Genomic DNA, 17,745 nt, shown 5'->3' with positions numbered 1-17,745 from the left:
ATTTCGCAAAAACAAAACCACTACAAATTATATACTCACAATTGATTGATATGAAATGCAAAAAATCGTTATGGTAACCATCAATCGACAAGTTAGGCCTACTGTAGGCCTACCTGTCACATTGTTTACTTTATTGTTTAAGGTAACATTGTATAATAAATAAATAGGTTATAATAATGTCCTACTTCATTTATAAAAGTATTTTAGGAAGTCTTTTTTTAAGAAGTGACGTAACCAATCCCCGAATACACAGTAGTTGGTGGCAGAGGTGGTAGATTGTTGCGAACAGTTGCTTGTCATTGGTCAACTCACTTGCTTTGCATCTACGTCCCTGCGTTTCGTCTCTAGTAGTGGGAACATAGCTTTAGTGCTGAGTCGGCGTACGCCCAAGAAGATGTGTGAAGAAACGGATAGATATGGATTGACTTTATTAGAAATTGTCAAAAAACAATAACGGAGAAAATCAGGATAAAACTTGTAATATAGCTTGTTTTCAACGGGGTCCTAAAACATTTAAAATACGAAAATTGATAACCGAAAGCGGACAAATTGCCATCCAACTTTTCTAGACCAGAATTTTCCGTAGATTACGAATATGGAAGGTAATCGATCAGGATAGGAAGCGTTTTCGAGATATAAGGGGTCAAAGTTCAAAATTTACCAATTATAAAACATGCTATATCTCTGGAAATACTGGACGTAATGAGATAATTTTGGTGTTCATTGTTCACAATGTATATATTTATATTAGCTCTAACAGAACTTTCTTTGGAAAATTGACTGGAAACCCCATTTTTAGCAACTTTGACCTTTGACCTCCTTTCGCTATATCTAAGTAACGGCAGGTCGGATAGAATTGAAAATAGGAGCAAATTGTTTCCATGATATACATTTATATTCAGTGTAACAGATAATATTGCTTGAAAATGACCGGAAGTGTGGTTATTGACCTTTGACATAATTTAATAAGGTTATATAATAACATAAATTAATAAATATTTGTCGTAGGGAGCCAAGTTTTTTCAAAAAATGACTGAAACACCTATTTTTCTGTAATTTCAACCTTTGACCTGTTTTTCTCATCTAAATAACGACATGGCATAGAGATTTCTAACGTTTATAATATATGCCTAGATATTTTTATTCAATCTAATAGATTAACTGTTTGAAAAATACAAGTGTGATTATTGCTTTGAAATCTTGAACATAAGAGCCTATCGGGCCTGATTTAATTCAAAGAGGTGTGGAAGGGGAATACTACTACTACTATACAGTACAATGTCTTTCAGAAACATTTGAGCAACTTCATTCAGGTATCTAGGTATCCATGTATTTCTAATTAAACAGAATGTACGGCTCATAGAGAATCCAGAAGTACCCTTGGTTCATTTTGGCAAATCCATATGGGTTCCTTTTAAAAGGATTGAGGGTGCACAGACAGGCTTTTCCCATGGCTTAATCTTAGTTAGGGTGTCACGAAACCTAAGACCACGAAAGCTAAGACCCCCTAAGACCTAAGATCACGAAAGCTAAGACCCAAGACCTAAAATTACAAATTCTAAGATATACTACAGCTTAAAAACAATACTTGTTTATCCATACATAATTTTAAACACAGTAGGTTTCATTTATTACCATAAATATAATTAAATACTACCGCAAAACATAGATTAAACTCACATTATTTTCGCCCGTTGAGTAAATGTATATTTTTTTCTTTACAACAAACAAACTTGACGGGTTGTTTGTTGGTATATATTTACTCCATTGTGTTGGTTCAGAGGATGTTTTTCTTACGCACCTGCCTTTCTTGTATTTTGACTCCAAATTTGTTGACTAACTTTATCCTGAATACTACACTTTAAAATTAGGATTTATAAGTACTTTCAGACGGAGAAACACATAAAAACAAATAAATAAATCCTTTAAATTGATGATTTTACAGACATGTTTCTTTGTATACTGTAACTCCTCGAGCTCCCCCCATGCTCAATGTTTTTGTTTCTATGGAGCGCCAAAAGAGCAACAATAATAGTACAAGTATAAAAACAGAAAGAAAACGAAACAAATCATGATTTTTAAATTAAAATTTATTTGCCAGTATTTATTTCTTCGTACTTGCATGATTATACTATTATCATTACAATTTTAATTTTACATTGTTCCATCCACACTGATGGACTCCACAGAGTTTTCAGCCCTCTATATAATTTTTGCTCGTTTGACGTTCCATAGAAACAAAAACATTGAACATGGTAGGCCTACAACTGCTACTGTACTGTAGGCTTGTCATGCGAAATTCGCAAACAGTTTTTGTGCGAGAAAAACGTCTGTAAAATCATCAATTTAAAAATGTATTTGTTACTTTTTATGTGATTCTTTTTCATAAAAGTGCCAATTCTAAGGTGTGGTATTCAGAATAAATGTTGGGAGTTAAAATACAAGGCAGGTGCGAAAGATTTTTGTAATCTTGGTCTTGGGGCTTAGCTTTCGTGGTCTTAGGGGGTCTTAGCTTTCGTGGTCTTAGGTTTCGACACCCGTTTTAGTTACCCGATATATTTCTAACACAGTAACCTAAATGTAGCCAGATGCATTGATCCGATACAGGGGGCCAAATGTAGAACTGAACATACAGTAGAGAACCACAGAAGGGTCTAAATAGATGACCTGTTTTATTTTAGGCAAAATCTATATGGGTTCCTTAAGGATCGAGAGTGCACAGTCGGCTTTATTCCATGTGCCTGTCTATATAAACCCACATTGTCACCACTTATATTTCCATTATGGGACTTAATGTCCTTGGAGGACCGGCCCTTGGGTTAGTTTGGGAAAATCCATATAAGTGTTCCTTAAGGATCGAGAGTGCACAGGCAGCTTTATTCCATGGGCCCCGCCTGTCTATATGAACCCACAGTGTCACCCATTATATTTCCATTATGGGGCTTAATGTCCATCCATGGAGGACAGGCCCTTTGGGTTAATTTGGGCAAATCCATACATTTTCCTTAAGGATCGAGAGTGCACAGGCAGCTTTATTCCATGGGCTGCGCCTGTCTATATGAACTCACATGTGTCACCCCTTATATTTCCATTATGGGGCTTAATGTCCATCCATGAAGGATGACCGGCCGGCCCTTATGGATGATCGAGGGTGCACAGGGATATTTATTATATCTCTATGAACCCACATTTTCACCCCACATACAGTATTTCCAATATAGGGTCTCTTGTAGCTTCACATAGAGAACCCCGAAAGGTCCATGAAGGTCGGCCCTTGGCACATTTAGTTTTATTCTATAGTTCATCTATGAACTATTTACCCCATATTAATTTCTAATACAGGGCCTTATGTAGCACACCACCAGGGAAGAGTTAAGTTACACCACATAGAGTTTCCAAAAGGGTCCTTAGAGGGTTCATTCGGGCAAATCCATATGGGTTATTTTAGAATCCTCACTCCTGTATGGGCCAAACTATCTGTTAGTCGGGTCAACATATGAAAATATAGGGCCTAACCCCAAAAAAATTGCAAGAAAATGTTTTTTGATGAATTACAATGAAAAATTGTCTCAAAAAACATATATCAAAAGTTTACCAAAATCGGACTACCGCAAAGGTTCAAAATTTGACGTTAAAAAAGATGGCCGCCAATTTTTGAAAATCGGTAACCGCTTGTAGTAGACAGCTGTATTTGGTGTCAAATTGTTCAAAATATATATGTTTATATTTACACTTTTTGAACATTTTGTGAAACATGACCGGAAATTCCATTTTGTGACCTTTGACATATACGGCATGACGTTTATATATCTACGTAACTGCAAATCACAGAGTCTTGATATTGGTATCAAAATGTTCAGAACATACATATTTATATTTACCCTTTTTAAACATTTTGTTGAAACATGGCCGGAAATTCCATTTTGTGACCTTTGACCCATATATGACATAAAAAAATGTTCATATCTACGTAACTAAAAATCATAGAACCTTGATATTGGTGTCAAAATGTTCAGAACATACATATTTATATTTACTGTTTTTGAAAATTTTGTTCAAAAATAATCGAAAACACAAGGTTTTCCCTTTGACACGATGTCTATGCAGAGCCTGTAATATACATACAGGATCTGGAAGAATTGCATGTGAAAATGGATTAAAGGAAAGGCAAATGGCAGTGAAAACAATCAAATGCAAACAATGGCAAAGGAACTTGATTGTGTAACTATACAGTTTGAAAATAATGTAAAAATAATAGATGCAAGAGAAAAAATATCACGATACACACTATTTAAAGATTAAATTAAGTAATTGGAAGCAATAACAAGGGAGAAGTGAAAGGAAGGAGGTTAAAGGGGGAGAAAGTTGTAAGAGCTGTGGTGCAATAATGAAAACAAAATATAATGGAATTCTTCTTGAACATGCCTCAAATCTTGAGCAAGCAAACTTGAAGAAATGACGAAGAAGTGAAAAAACAGAGTGATGAAGACGTAATATGAACATGGACATTACAATGATAAAATAGTTAAATAATGGATTTATTAAACAACAACAACAAAGTAAATTGTTGGAGCTAGAAATGCTATAGACTACAAGTGTTTAACAACTTGGAAGCTTGGAGGAGGCAGAGCCGTTATCAAAAATACACATGGATTAGTTGTCATCCTCGCAAGAACTGCTTGACAAATCCAATCATACATTACATCTAGATGGAACGTCTAAAAAAGGAGAAAACTATAGCACAGTTGGAATTGTCACGATTCGAACATCTACCAAAAGTTATGGGAAACTGGGAACAATGATGGCAAATCAACAGATGAATTAATTATCAAATTTGAAAGTAATCATTCACCACAACCATTATACAGGCTCTACTGAAGAATCTACACCGCATCCACTTTCTCTGCAAATACTTTCCGACGAAAGACAAAAACTGTGAACAAAATCCAAATACTGTACAAACCAAAGATGACACAATTTAACTTCTCGTTACAAATCATGGCAACAAGAATCATACAAAAATCTGAACTCTCCATCGAAATGTAAATGTGCATCAAATATTCCCATTCCAGATTTTTTTTTGGAAAGTATGTGGAGCATTTATACGAGGACAAAATTACAAAGGAGCAGAAGCGTGGTATGTCGGAACAAACAATTAAACTGAACGTCCACAAACCTGGCAGTTATTACAAATAAAGATTCCTCTATATTAATCTGTAATCAAGTTAGGAATAATTTAGGTATTTTATATTTAACAATTTTTACAAAACACTACGTTTGAATCTTCTAAGTGCGTAAAAGTTGATTACAGGCTCTGCATGAAAATATCATTCGCGTAACAAACAAACAAAACAAAATAATATATGGAAATAGTTTTTTTTTTTAAAGAAAATAAGTAAAAAAAAAAAAAGTGGAATGAATCCACATAAGAGAAGAAAGTAAAAAAGTTTTGTAAACATTAAAGAACAAAAATATTAATATTAATGTTAAAGGATGAGAACAATATTATGTTAACAGTAAACATGTAGTAAGTAATGAGTATAACAGAGAATATGCATTGTTAAATGAAAATGTGGTAGATGAAAAAATCAAAAACAACTATGTAAGAAAAAAAAAAGCTTGTTAATGAAAATGTGTTTACAGATAATATGTTTAATCAATGTGATAATATGTAAACAAATGAATAAATAAGTATATGTATACAGATGATTAAACAAACATTGTAAATATAATGATATGTATAGTGTATAGTGAAAAATATATGTAAAGAGAACAGTGGTTTGGAAATAAAAGTGGGATGAACCGACATAAGATAAAAAAAAAAAAAAATATCATTCGCGTAAAACATGCCATGTATGTGAAAATATTTCATGCCATAAGTATCAAAGGTCAAAACCTTATGTTTTCGGTTATTTTTGAAAAAAATGTTCAAAAACAGTAAATATAAATATGTATTTTCCGAACATTTCGACACCAATATCAAGGTTCTATGATTTTTAGTTACGTAGATATGAACATTTTTTTATGCCATATATGGGTCAAAGGTCACAAAATGGAATTTCTGGTCATGTTTCAACAAAATGTTTAAAAAGGGTAAATATAAATATGTATGTTCTGAACATTTTGACAGCCATCTTTTTTAACGTCAAATTTTGAACCTTTGCGGTAGTCCGATTTTGGTAAACTTTTGATATATGTTTTTTGAGACAATTTTTTATTGTAATTCATCAAAACACATTTTCTTGCAATTTTTTTGGGGTAATGAAACAGTTTGACTCGACTATGTGGCTATATAAAAATTGTGGTCGGTCTGTGTAGTGAGTTGTGGATTGAGTTTGGCCACCTGGATCTGCCTATGCCCTATCCTGTGAACGAATTGGTATTCTCTGGTTCTGATGAATAGTAGTTTATTTTCCAAAAATGAATATTGTAGCCCTAGTAAATGCAACTGTGTAGTGGCAAATCATTGAAGGTGAGCGTAACATGTTAACATCATAAAATTTTAAGTCATAATATTAATTTTATTATTTATTTTGCAGTATTATAATACATTTAAAATAATGCGCACTAGAAAAAATACCATAACTTCACTGATCAAATAACGATCGATCTCATAGTTTGAATAACTGTGCATTATTTAGTATATCACTTGTTCAAATGTTGACCTTTGACCTATGTCAACTGGTGTAATGATGAATGTGCTCTTTTGATTGTGTATGATTGATGTCAGAATGATAAAACATAACATTTTGTCTTAAATTTTAGTTTGTATTTTTTGTAAATTTTGGTTTCACTCTTTTGCGATTGATTAACAGGAGGAGAAAACATCCCCTTTTTGTTAAATATTAGTTTTTATTTCGTTTTATAGGTACGTTCTATGATTGGTCAATATTGACATAGGTGATTGAATAGACACCTATAATCATAAAAATGTAATAAAAGACCAAATTGTGATTCATTAAATTTGTTATAATACATATACATAATACATTGTTGTAATTGGTCAATTTTGAACTTTGACCCCTTATATCTCGAAAACGCTTCCTATCCTGATCGATTACCTTCCATATTCGTAATCTACGGAAAAGTTGGATGGCAATTTGTCCCCTTTCGGGTGGTGATTCCCCTTCCTGCCACCGGACTACATGGACGGTATTAATTTATCATCAAATTTATTGCAATTTCAAACCTATATGAAAACTTTCATTCAGAAAACATGGCTACGCCATTAACATTTACCTGCCTTTAAGCTGTTAGCATTTGCCACATGTATTTTTACACTTTGTAGAATATTGGGTTAAGTCGCACAATTGATTTTCTTCAATGCCTGTGCAGTAGAAATCACTCGATTTGTCAACACAGCATTTGCCACATGTTTTTTTACAGTTTGTAGAATATCCGGAGAAGATGCACATTTGTTTTTGTTCAATGCAGTTAGGCATCACTGAATATGTTAACACAATTTGTGTCTAAGACAACAAGAAGTAATAATAATCTCATGTTATTGGTTGGTATTGTTTTTAGTCGCGTGGAAGCGACTCTATAGTTCACTATGTCGGTCGGTCGGTTGGTCGGTCGGTCTCTGTCTGTCTGTCGGTCTGTCTGTCGGTCTGTCGGTCAGGTATCACTATGCGTTTTATCGCTTTCTGACCTTATCTTGATATCAGTTTAATCTAGCTAGGTCAATTTTTCACAGTATATTCCTTATGGCCAGGAATCAATGTGGTTATGTTTTCACGGTGCGCAATAAAAAATTACGCGGTCTACGCACGATTTAACGAAATCACGTTTGTAATCATATCTTCACAACCATGAATCACAATTAAATAAAATTTGGTACTCATAAATTTCAGGGCATAAATCATCATAATTATGGCAATACAATTACGTGCGTAGCGCATGTAACGCATGCGTACGCGCGCTTAACATTTTCAAAATTTATTTTCGATGAAATAAGAGTACGTTTCAGGCAATTTTAAGCGTTTACAAAATTGCCATGAGTGCGCATATTTTTGCGCGCGCACTGCGCGTTAAATGTTATTGCGCACTCTTTTTGCCCGATTTCTGTTTTCTTGACTTACTTTTCAACTCGAAATTACGTTATACGAGCACGTCAAAAGTGACAGGCTACGCACGTGTAAATTAAAAAAATATAAATGTTTTTAAACATTTCAACATTTTTAAACATGTTCAGTAATTTCGGTCAGTATAGTTCACTATGTCGGTCGGTCGGTCTGTCTGTCTGTCGGTCTGTCGGTCTGTCTGTCGGTCCGGTATCACTATGCATTGTAGCACGCGACTTAATGGCTGTTGGCCTTGTTTATTTAAAGATGTATTGTCGGTATTTCAAGAGGTCTATTGTAAAATCAGTCACGGCTGCCATGTAATGAACAATGTGAATTTATTCTGTGTCTGTGATGTTTATATATATAATTTGGATAACCATAAGCGAATTCAATCACATATCCTTAAAGGTGGTAATCCACAAGACATCTAAAGATATTTATATAAAGAAAATGTACCTGCTTCTGCGGTCGTTTGTTTTGCCTGCAATGAATAAATACATATTATTATAGTTTACAAAATAAGCCAATTGGATCTTGGGAGCAAACAAAAATAAATAATCATTGTATTTCTCCACGCTTTGATTTAAACATATTCACAATAATTTAAATTACTCACTTGTTTTTTTATTTTATTTTTAATTTATCAGCCGACAGAATAGTTTAATAGCGTTGTATTTCAAGATTACCGAGACACGACTGGTTACTTCACAGTAAAGTAGAAAGGTGAAATCAAACTTTTAGAGTGTGCGACATACAGACAGAATGGTTTAATTTATTTGTATTTCAGAATTACCCCAAAACGACTGGTAAGAGTATAATTTAGACATTACAGTAAAGTAGAAAAGGTGAAATCAAACTTTAGAGAGTTTTCGACAAATAGTTTATTTCCGTTGTATTGCAGTTTTACCAAAAACATTCAAAATTTCCAATAACATTTTGTAGAGAAAATGTTGAGAAATGAAAGTACTGAATAGGCTAGGTAATCTATCTAAAAAAACAGCTTAAAGTGAAACAAATTGCAAACAGAGATTTTTTTAAATTGTCACATATGATGAGGAGATCAAAATTTGAGCGTCACACCTCTGTAACTCATCCCGATGATATGCAAATTAGCTTAAATATGCAAATTAGGTTGAATCTACAGGGTTATCATATCTCAAAAACTACTAGTTAGAGAGAGTTGATTTTTCACTGATTTATTCAGAATGTATATATTAATATTTGCTCTAATGAAACACTTTATGAAAACATGACCGGAAGTACAACATTTGACCCTCGACCCCATTTCTTAATGTTTGCATACATACCGTAATGCGACTAAAATGTCTGTAGACTTTCTAGCCTTATAGGTTTTTGATATATGGGAACCCCTATATATTGTACTAATAATTTGCATACCTTCGAGGTGAGTGATACAGGTGTGATTTTGAGATTAACAATCCAATGTTGGCTATTAGAAACCTGTATCCCAGTCATTTGTGAGGGCAGAACAAAGTCTCTACAGACATTTTAATTTCATTATATATGCAATATTGAGAAATGGGTTCGAGGGTCAAATTCTGTACTTCCGGTTATTTTTTTGTAAAATGTTTCATTAGAGCAAATACAAATAGGCCTATATAAATTATGACTAAATCAGTGAAAACATCAACTCTCTTTGACTAGTAGTTTTTGAGATATGGTAACCCTGTAGATTCACCCTAATATGAATATTTAAGCTAATTTGCATATCATCGGGATGAGTTACAGAGGTGTGATGCTCAAATTTTGATTTCCTCATCATATGTGACCATTAAAAAATATATCTGTTTGCAATTAGTTTCACTCATAATGATAGATTACCTAGCCTAGAAGTTTAAAAAAAAAAGAAAAGAAAACTTACCGGGAGGATGACGCTAAGAGCGAGCATTCCGATGATGAGTACGACGTTTGGCCATTGTTGATTCGAGAAAGTGCTGAGTTTCTTCTTAAGACAGTGAAGCTTGATACTTGGATACTTGCTCAATGTTTCAGATATTGTGACCAAAGTAGAAAGAGATGCTCTATATATAAGGGTGCTGTATGATATGCTTCAGGTGATCCGGCCAATCATTTCGATAACAAATTTGTTAATTTGCAATCGATGATTCGGTACCGGGTACGTCGTAAATTCTTATCGATCAATATTACCAAATGTGCTGGTTTACACTTGTTATTTTAGGGATGAATATATCATTATTGCCAATACCTTGTTATCTGTTTATTTAATTGTCAAGAGGGTATTACAATATTACATATTATATAATAAGAAAATGATAATTTAATGACCGTTTGCACTTTATTGTTGTTTAGTTACTTCTTATTATAATAAGAACCTTCGTGTTTATCTGGTACAGAAAACGATTTATATACGTATTTTTTTTCACACTATATTTTATTTTTTTCCGAAATAAAGATAAAAATAAGAAATCAAAATGATAAGCATGTTTAAAGAAGGGAGTGGAAACATTGTTTTAGGGCCTAGAATTTTCGAGATCAAAAGTGGTACAGTATTTACTTTGTTGTCTGTTACTATTGTTACTTTTAACATTTATCTGATTAACTTACAACGTATGGGCGTTGTCATTATCGGATTTCAACATACATCTTTTAATAATTAAAATTGTAAATCAATGATTTATTGGTTTATTTACAATCACACACATAGGCCTACACAGTGATCATCGAGAGCCAATAACTTATGTTGAGAAGCACGGAGTTAAGAATTCTGGATTCAATAGGCCTATTTAAATTTATTCTTATTTATTATGATTTTAATGATTATTATTTTACCAAAAAAAAAAGAGAGGTTTCCATAGTTGCAATACCTGGTCTAATTATGTAATTTGTTTTTCAATTTTTTTCTATTGACACTTTTTTTTTATTATAGCCGACATAATGCCTACAAATTTGACTGGATTTTTTGTCCATGCTATAATACTAAAAGGTGTTTTTTTCGTTATTTTTACTAGAACCCATTGTATTTCAATTTTCAGTTTGATGAAAATAATGTCGCTTTCTAGTGAGAACGATGTAAATTTTATAAGTTAGCTTTTCTTTTTCTTTTTCATCTCATTTCATTTTTTTTGTAAATACCTCTCTATTTACAACATTTGTGTACAATAGGGATTTTACTGTGTAATTTGAACTATCCCCCACTTATAAGAAAATAAAACAAAATCATGTAGCAAAATAAAATCCCAAAAATTATTAAACTTAGGGGAAATTATAGATCGATAATTATTGAAATGTATGATCAATATAATTTTTTGCCGGCACCTGGCCTTTAAAATTTAATAAATGAAGCATATGCACGAAGTAGGCCTTTAATTATTGAAATTTTATTCATTAATGATAAACATGAGGCAAATACATTTTTATGGCTTTCGCTTGCGTGGATTTGGCCTTGTAAATAAAATACAAAATAATTATTTAACAGATGCTAGCTAGTTATTAAATTAATATTGCATATATATAAATACAAATCATAAAAATACAGACACATAAAATAAAATAATTAATTAAAATAAAAGATGTTACTGAATATCATTATAAATGTTTGCCGCACCTGGCCTTAAAAATTCAATGAAAGAAGCATATGCACGAATTAGGCCTATAATTATTCAGAATTCATCTATTATTAATAAGCAAGAGGTGAATACATTTTTAGTTAACAGACGCTAGCTAGTTATTAAATGAATATAGCACATATATAAATACAAATTATAATAATACAAACACATAAAAAACAAGACGTCACTGAATATCACTAGAACTTGTTGCCGCACCTGGCCATTTTATTTCAAGCTATATTGCTAATGTAATTTGCTTAAAGTTAGAATAGAAATAATTGACATATATTTTTTGTAAAATCAACGTGGCAAGATAATCTATGTCGACATGTATTTATTAGGAAGTGAACTTGGCAAGATAATCTATCTCGTCATGTCGACATGTATTTATTAGGAAGTCAACTTGGCAAGATAATCTATCTCGTCATGTCGACATGTATTTATTAGGAAGTGAACTTGGCAAGATAATCTATGTCGACATGTATTTATTAGGAAGTGAACTTGGCAAGATAATCTATCTCGTCATGTCGACATGTATTTATTAGGAAGTCAACTTGGCAAGATAATCTATCTCGTCATGTCGACATGTATTTATTAGGAAGTCAACTTGGCAAGATAATCTATCTCATCATGTCGACATGTATTTATTAGGAAGTGAACTTGGCAAGATAAACTATCTCGTCATGTCGACATGTATTTATTAGGAAGTCAACTTGGCAAGATAATCTATCTCGTCATGTCGACATGTAGTTATTAAGAAGTGAACTTGGCAAGATAATCTATCTCGTCATGTCGACATGTATTTATTAGGAAGTCAACTTGGCAAGATAATCTATCTCGTCATGTCGACATGTATTTATTAGAAGTGAACTTGGCAAGATAATCTATCTCGTCATGTCGACATGTATTTATTAGGAAGTTCAACCTTCCCCTGCCCCCTTTTACACAATAAGGCAACGAAATACTAATTTCTTTCCTATGAACAGTGCCTAGGACATTTATATATGAAATACAGTCGATTCCTCCTCTCTCTATTTAAATGTATTCGCGTCTGTCGAATTTTTGAAGAAGTATAAATTGTATACTTTTTATTGTTAATTCGACGTCATTTTTTGGTTCGGATATGTAATTGATAACGCACATGCTGAAGGTAGTAAAACCGATATAAATGCTTTCTATTACTGCGTGTACTACAGTAATTATGTTTTCAAAGTTCAAACCGAAGATGTTTTATGTGGCTCAGGGTTTTAAAAATTTGCAAAAATATAAACTAGGAAAAATACACGATAAACTATATAATACCTTAGCACAAGCATTTATTTTGCAAAAACAAACCACTCTACACATTACATTCTCATATATGATTGATATGAAATGCAAATTAAGACCTTTCATGTAAACAAACTAAATTGTTAAGGCAACCATCAAAGGACAAGTTAAACCTGTTTTCCTGTCGACGTTACTCGATGCTATCGTTAACAATAATTGGTAATTTTCTCAGGAAAAGGTACTCGCTATCGTTATCATTTCAACTTGATCGTTTTCAAACGATCGTCGTTGAACTGTTAACGATCAACGACGATAGCGTCGAATAACGTCGACACGAAAACAGGCTTTACCTGCTGTCACATTATTCGAAACAATTTATTGTATTGTTAAGATTAACATTTTATAATAAATAGATAAATATGTTGTAATATTGTAGGCTACATCATCTGTAAAAGTATTTTATAGCAAACAATTTATTTTGTGAGGGTCTACGGTTCAGCTTTGCCTGGATGGACCACCCTCGTTAAATATTGTTTAAATAAATAAAGCTTGGTTCCCACTAGAACGTAACGCAAAGACGTAAGAGCAACGCAAGTAATTCGACCAATGACACGCGATGGATTTTTCGAACTGTCGCTTGTCATTGGTCAGTTCCCTTTCGTTGCGCTTACGTCCTTGCGTTACGTCCTAGTGGGAACCAAGCTTTATTATGTATTGTCCCCCCAAAACATGAAAAATGAATATTAATTAAATCAGACTTTGAATATGTTATTTTGTATTGTTAATAAAGTTAATCACTTAATATTTTCACTTATAAAATGACAAAATAAATGGTTAAATTTGACCAAAACCCCATTGGCTGGCAACCAATTTGACCATTTTTTGCTTTAAATTACATCACCCACTTCCAAATTTGCAGTAATTGGTGAGAGGAAATACCCCTCCTTAACGACATCCTTATATTAAGTGGACACTATGAAAAGAATCGGGGACAAACACAACGATCAAGAGGTTCTTCTCAATTAATTTGAAGAATGTGGTTGATAATTAATATAAGCATATTTAACTCGCATAGATTTGTCTTTACTTTCGTAATAAAGAGTTTCTAATAGACGTACTAAGAAGCGCTAAATAAAGCGATCGAAAGCGATAATCTATGAAATTAGTTTCGAGTAGTTGGCCTACTTTGCGAAATTTACCAGGAATATCCCACCTTCATACTTTCTTGTGATTGCTATTGTTTCTACTTGTTGTTTTAAATAGTGTATGGGATAGAACTAGAAACAAACAATCCAACTAGGCCTATGTTTAGATTTGTTTAAATTAGCTGTTTATAATCAAAGTTTTAACGCAGGTGCAAGCTACGGGGACCTCGATGTGCCTTGTTTCGTATTGCCCAGTTGCGATCTCCTTTATTACCATGATGGTCCGGTTTACTGGCAGGCAGGTGAAGTCTGAGCCGTAATTACGGCATGATTGGCAGTGACATTTGGCGTACGTGATGTCTTGTGGTTGTCTGTAAAGAGGTAAATGTGGCCATTATTTTGTCTGTAGGCTATAATAGTCGGTAAATGAACGCGCTTTGTACGTTATGCGCCGTCAGTAGATAGTCGCGAGGCGGAAGCTTATTTGTATTTTCGATACATTAAAATGTTCCGTATCGAAAGTGTATCATTATTATAAAAAATGTTTACATTATCAGCCCGTTTGTATGCGCATGCATCTGGCACACCGGTTAACGTGTAAGTTGGAGGGCAAGCGCTTTTTTTGGAAGAGTGAAATTTAACTCTTATTTTGTACTTGGTGCCCGTTCATTTATTTACCTGCTTTCCACCCACTTATTATTATTATTATTACACTTGTTATGTTAGAGATAACTTAGCAGCCCGTAACCAACCGTCATCCGGGTAAAGAAAGTGCATAACTAATAAAACGGCTATTTAGACTGATATGATTTAACGCGCTGACGAACACAGGATGTCCGTCGTCCTCCGATCCCCCAACCGTCCTGTTTCGTAAGTCCCATTAACTAAGCCTGAACGAGCCTTTTCACGAATAGATACATCTGAGAATCGGCTGGTAAATAACTAAGTCTGAACGAGCCTTTAGACGCGCATAAGTTTATTATAAATTGCTTTATTGAACTATAGAAGTATAGCCTACCTGGTTGCATCTGAATCCACCAAGTTTCTCCAAGGGCACGGTGAGGTACGCGGGTTCACGTAGTCTGTTCGTCTGGGGACCGGGCAGAGAGTGGTCGCAAATTCGTATAGTTGGTCTCGTGGGACAAGACTATATGTCCCGTTCGTGGTGAACGTAATGTTATTCTGTGGCACTGGTGTACTGTTATCGGTTGTACCACTGGTGGTGCAAGGTACAGTCGTAGCGAACGCTGCTGCTTCGGAAGTCGCAGACAAGCAAAGTAATAGTAAACAGGAAAACATTGTGTTTGTCATCTGTATTTTTAATAAATAAAGTGTTAGTTTTACCAGATAATGTTGATTGTACAGTTAATATTTGGCATTGTATTTTAGGCCTACACAATCCTTACCGTTTACTTTTTTGGAAATAAATATTGTTTATGATGAAATGACTTATAATTCACGTAGGCCTAATTTAAATTATTTTAAGAACTTCAAAAACACCAGTGACCGTTTTCATAACTGGGAGTTTGATTTTTTTTCCGACTCATAACTTGGAATTCGCACTAGGCCTATGTAAATAACTGTTACGATATTACGCATTCGCAAATTTTAATTTTTAAAAATATGATCGATCTTACAAAATGTTTGTTTGAATATTAATATATTTACTATATCACAATTTAATTGCATTTTTAAAAGAACTTGTATATATAGGCATATTATAAGGCAAGGGCACATAATACCATCCTACTAAATCACTTTTCAGAGTCTATTTTAGAAAATAATATTAGTAAAAAGTTTATTAACTACGTGGTATTAATTGTGGAGAAATATAGAAGTATAGAGATGGGCATAGGGCAGAAGAAGAAAAATGCAAAGAAAAGCTAAAACGAACAATACTGTATACACATTATACTTACATTGTGCTTTATCGTTATACGATATAGAGATCTGTCGACGATCAGATTTGTAGGTGGTATCGGCTGGGTGTGTAAAACTTAAATAATTTTGTATAAATGAAATTAATGTTAGTGTTGGCATGTTTTATATGGTTCGATTTCATCCTAATCGAATCATCTTATTTTGCGGTCAAAGCAGCTTTCAGTAGTATGATCAGATACCTATTCTAAGATCAACATGAAAGTACTTGGCGAAAGAAGATTTATTTATGGGATAGTAATATTGAGGATAGTAGGATATCGCATGGAAAAGGGAATTCCCCTTGGGAATGCGCGGTTTCCGTCGTAAAAACGTGTGAAAGGAACGGCTCCGAAGGGAAAGGTAGCGGAATACTGCAGTAATCGTTAAATTTTTATTATATAAATACTGTATACCGTAATAATTTCATATGCTTAAAGATGTATTTTCCCCTGAACAAATAATTCTTACAATTTTTTTTTTAATATGCCATTTTAATATTACCTAATAGTTATCCACTTTGACCAAAAATTGGATCGGAAAAAAATGTATTTACCTAAAAAAACTGTAATTTAAAGTAAAAAATTGAGTCAATAGATTTTTGGTTGAATTTAACCATTTATTTTGTCATTTTATAAGTTAAAACATAATTTAAAACTACAAAATAATCTATTAATCTTAATTTTTCATGTTTTAGGGGGAACAATACATCTTTAAATATAAAATATTAGACAAGGAATGGCTAGGCTTAAAAGTGTTATAATTATTGTTCCACATTCAATCAGGCTTTTCAATCAACTCAGTTAATGCATTGAGTAATGTTGTCGCTCTGTTGTATTAATGTTATTGTATTCTTCTGTGTTACTAACCTTCAACTAATTTTGAGCAATTGTATGTCAACATGAATTTCATTTTGGACAAATGAAATGAACTATTAATAGATCAATTATAATTAACTACTTTCAAAATACACTGAATTAAAAAGAGTTGTTTTCTCACTAAATAAACAGAGAAGTTCTCAAATAGACAATTTTAAAAGCCCACCGCGTATTGTCTTTACTTTTCAGCTCCTGGTCAGACACGATCTTATCGTTCTATCAATTACTTTCTGATAATCGTTGTATAATCAATGCTTTTGAACTTGAATAGTGAGACAATTTATTATGATTCTATATTCGAACTTTATTTGTTTATCTTCAGGTTGTTCATTTCCTGACTAAAGAGAAGATCGAAATATCGGTGTCTGTTTTATATTATCAAACTTGTTGGTGGACTGTTGTTGTCTAATTCATTATGTTTTTTTTGTTTGTTTATTTGTTTTATATGAGTTAAAGACTGTTCTCCATGAGGGCCCAGTTATAAGTTGACCCCCCTAATCGTTTCGATAAATGTACTAGGTTCTTTAAAGTGCACATGAGCTAGATGTATGTGTACGGTTTATAGTCCTTATCCAAGAAGACTCGTTCTACCATCAGAAATATTGAGCGAGTGAGCTTCGAACCCTTGTCGATGTTATGTACGTAATTATGGTTCCACAGCTCTGCCACTCACTCACTATAATGTGTTTAGTCTTCGGAAAAATGTTTAGGAAGGGTCCTACTTGAGACCATAAACAACACGATGGAGATGGACTCATTTTGAAAAATACACTGCAATTCTTGGAGGTAGCGATAGTATTTTTGCAATGCTTTTGTTTTTTTTTTCTGTAATCTGTAATAGGCCGCCTACATCCTATCAACATTAATCCGGTAATCCCGC

The 17,745-nt window shown here is 33.2% G+C and overlaps 2 long non-coding RNA genes across 3 annotated transcripts; both read right to left on the bottom strand.

Moving 5' to 3' along the window:
* Positions 1-2: 2 nt before the first annotated feature.
* On the bottom strand, positions 3-10,138 carry LOC140049459 (uncharacterized). Of its 2 annotated transcripts, none has more exons than XR_011845260.1 (4): positions 9,949-10,138; positions 8,523-8,547; positions 7,240-7,469; positions 3-504 (listed from the first exon to the last, which is right to left on the bottom strand). It is a non-coding gene; the product is annotated as an uncharacterized lncRNA (long non-coding RNA). The 2 variants fall into 2 exon arrangements; XR_011845259.1 differs by having other exon boundaries at positions 3-370; positions 9,949-10,131.
* Positions 10,139-12,955: 2,817 nt separating this feature from the next.
* Positions 12,956-16,162, bottom strand: LOC140049165 (uncharacterized). Its single transcript, XR_011845205.1, has 3 exons — positions 15,990-16,162; positions 15,089-15,381; positions 12,956-14,441 (listed from the first exon to the last, which is right to left on the bottom strand). It is a non-coding gene; the product is annotated as an uncharacterized lncRNA (long non-coding RNA).
* Between the last annotated feature and the right edge of the window lie 1,583 nt (positions 16,163-17,745).

The sequence above is a fragment of the Antedon mediterranea genome, chromosome 5, assembly GCF_964355755.1.
Source record: "Antedon mediterranea chromosome 5, ecAntMedi1.1, whole genome shotgun sequence".
NCBI classification, from domain to species: Eukaryota; Metazoa; Echinodermata; class Crinoidea; order Comatulida; family Antedonidae; genus Antedon; species Antedon mediterranea.
Note: the sequence above shows the minus strand (reverse complement) of the source record. Positions and strands in the feature narration are given on the sequence as shown.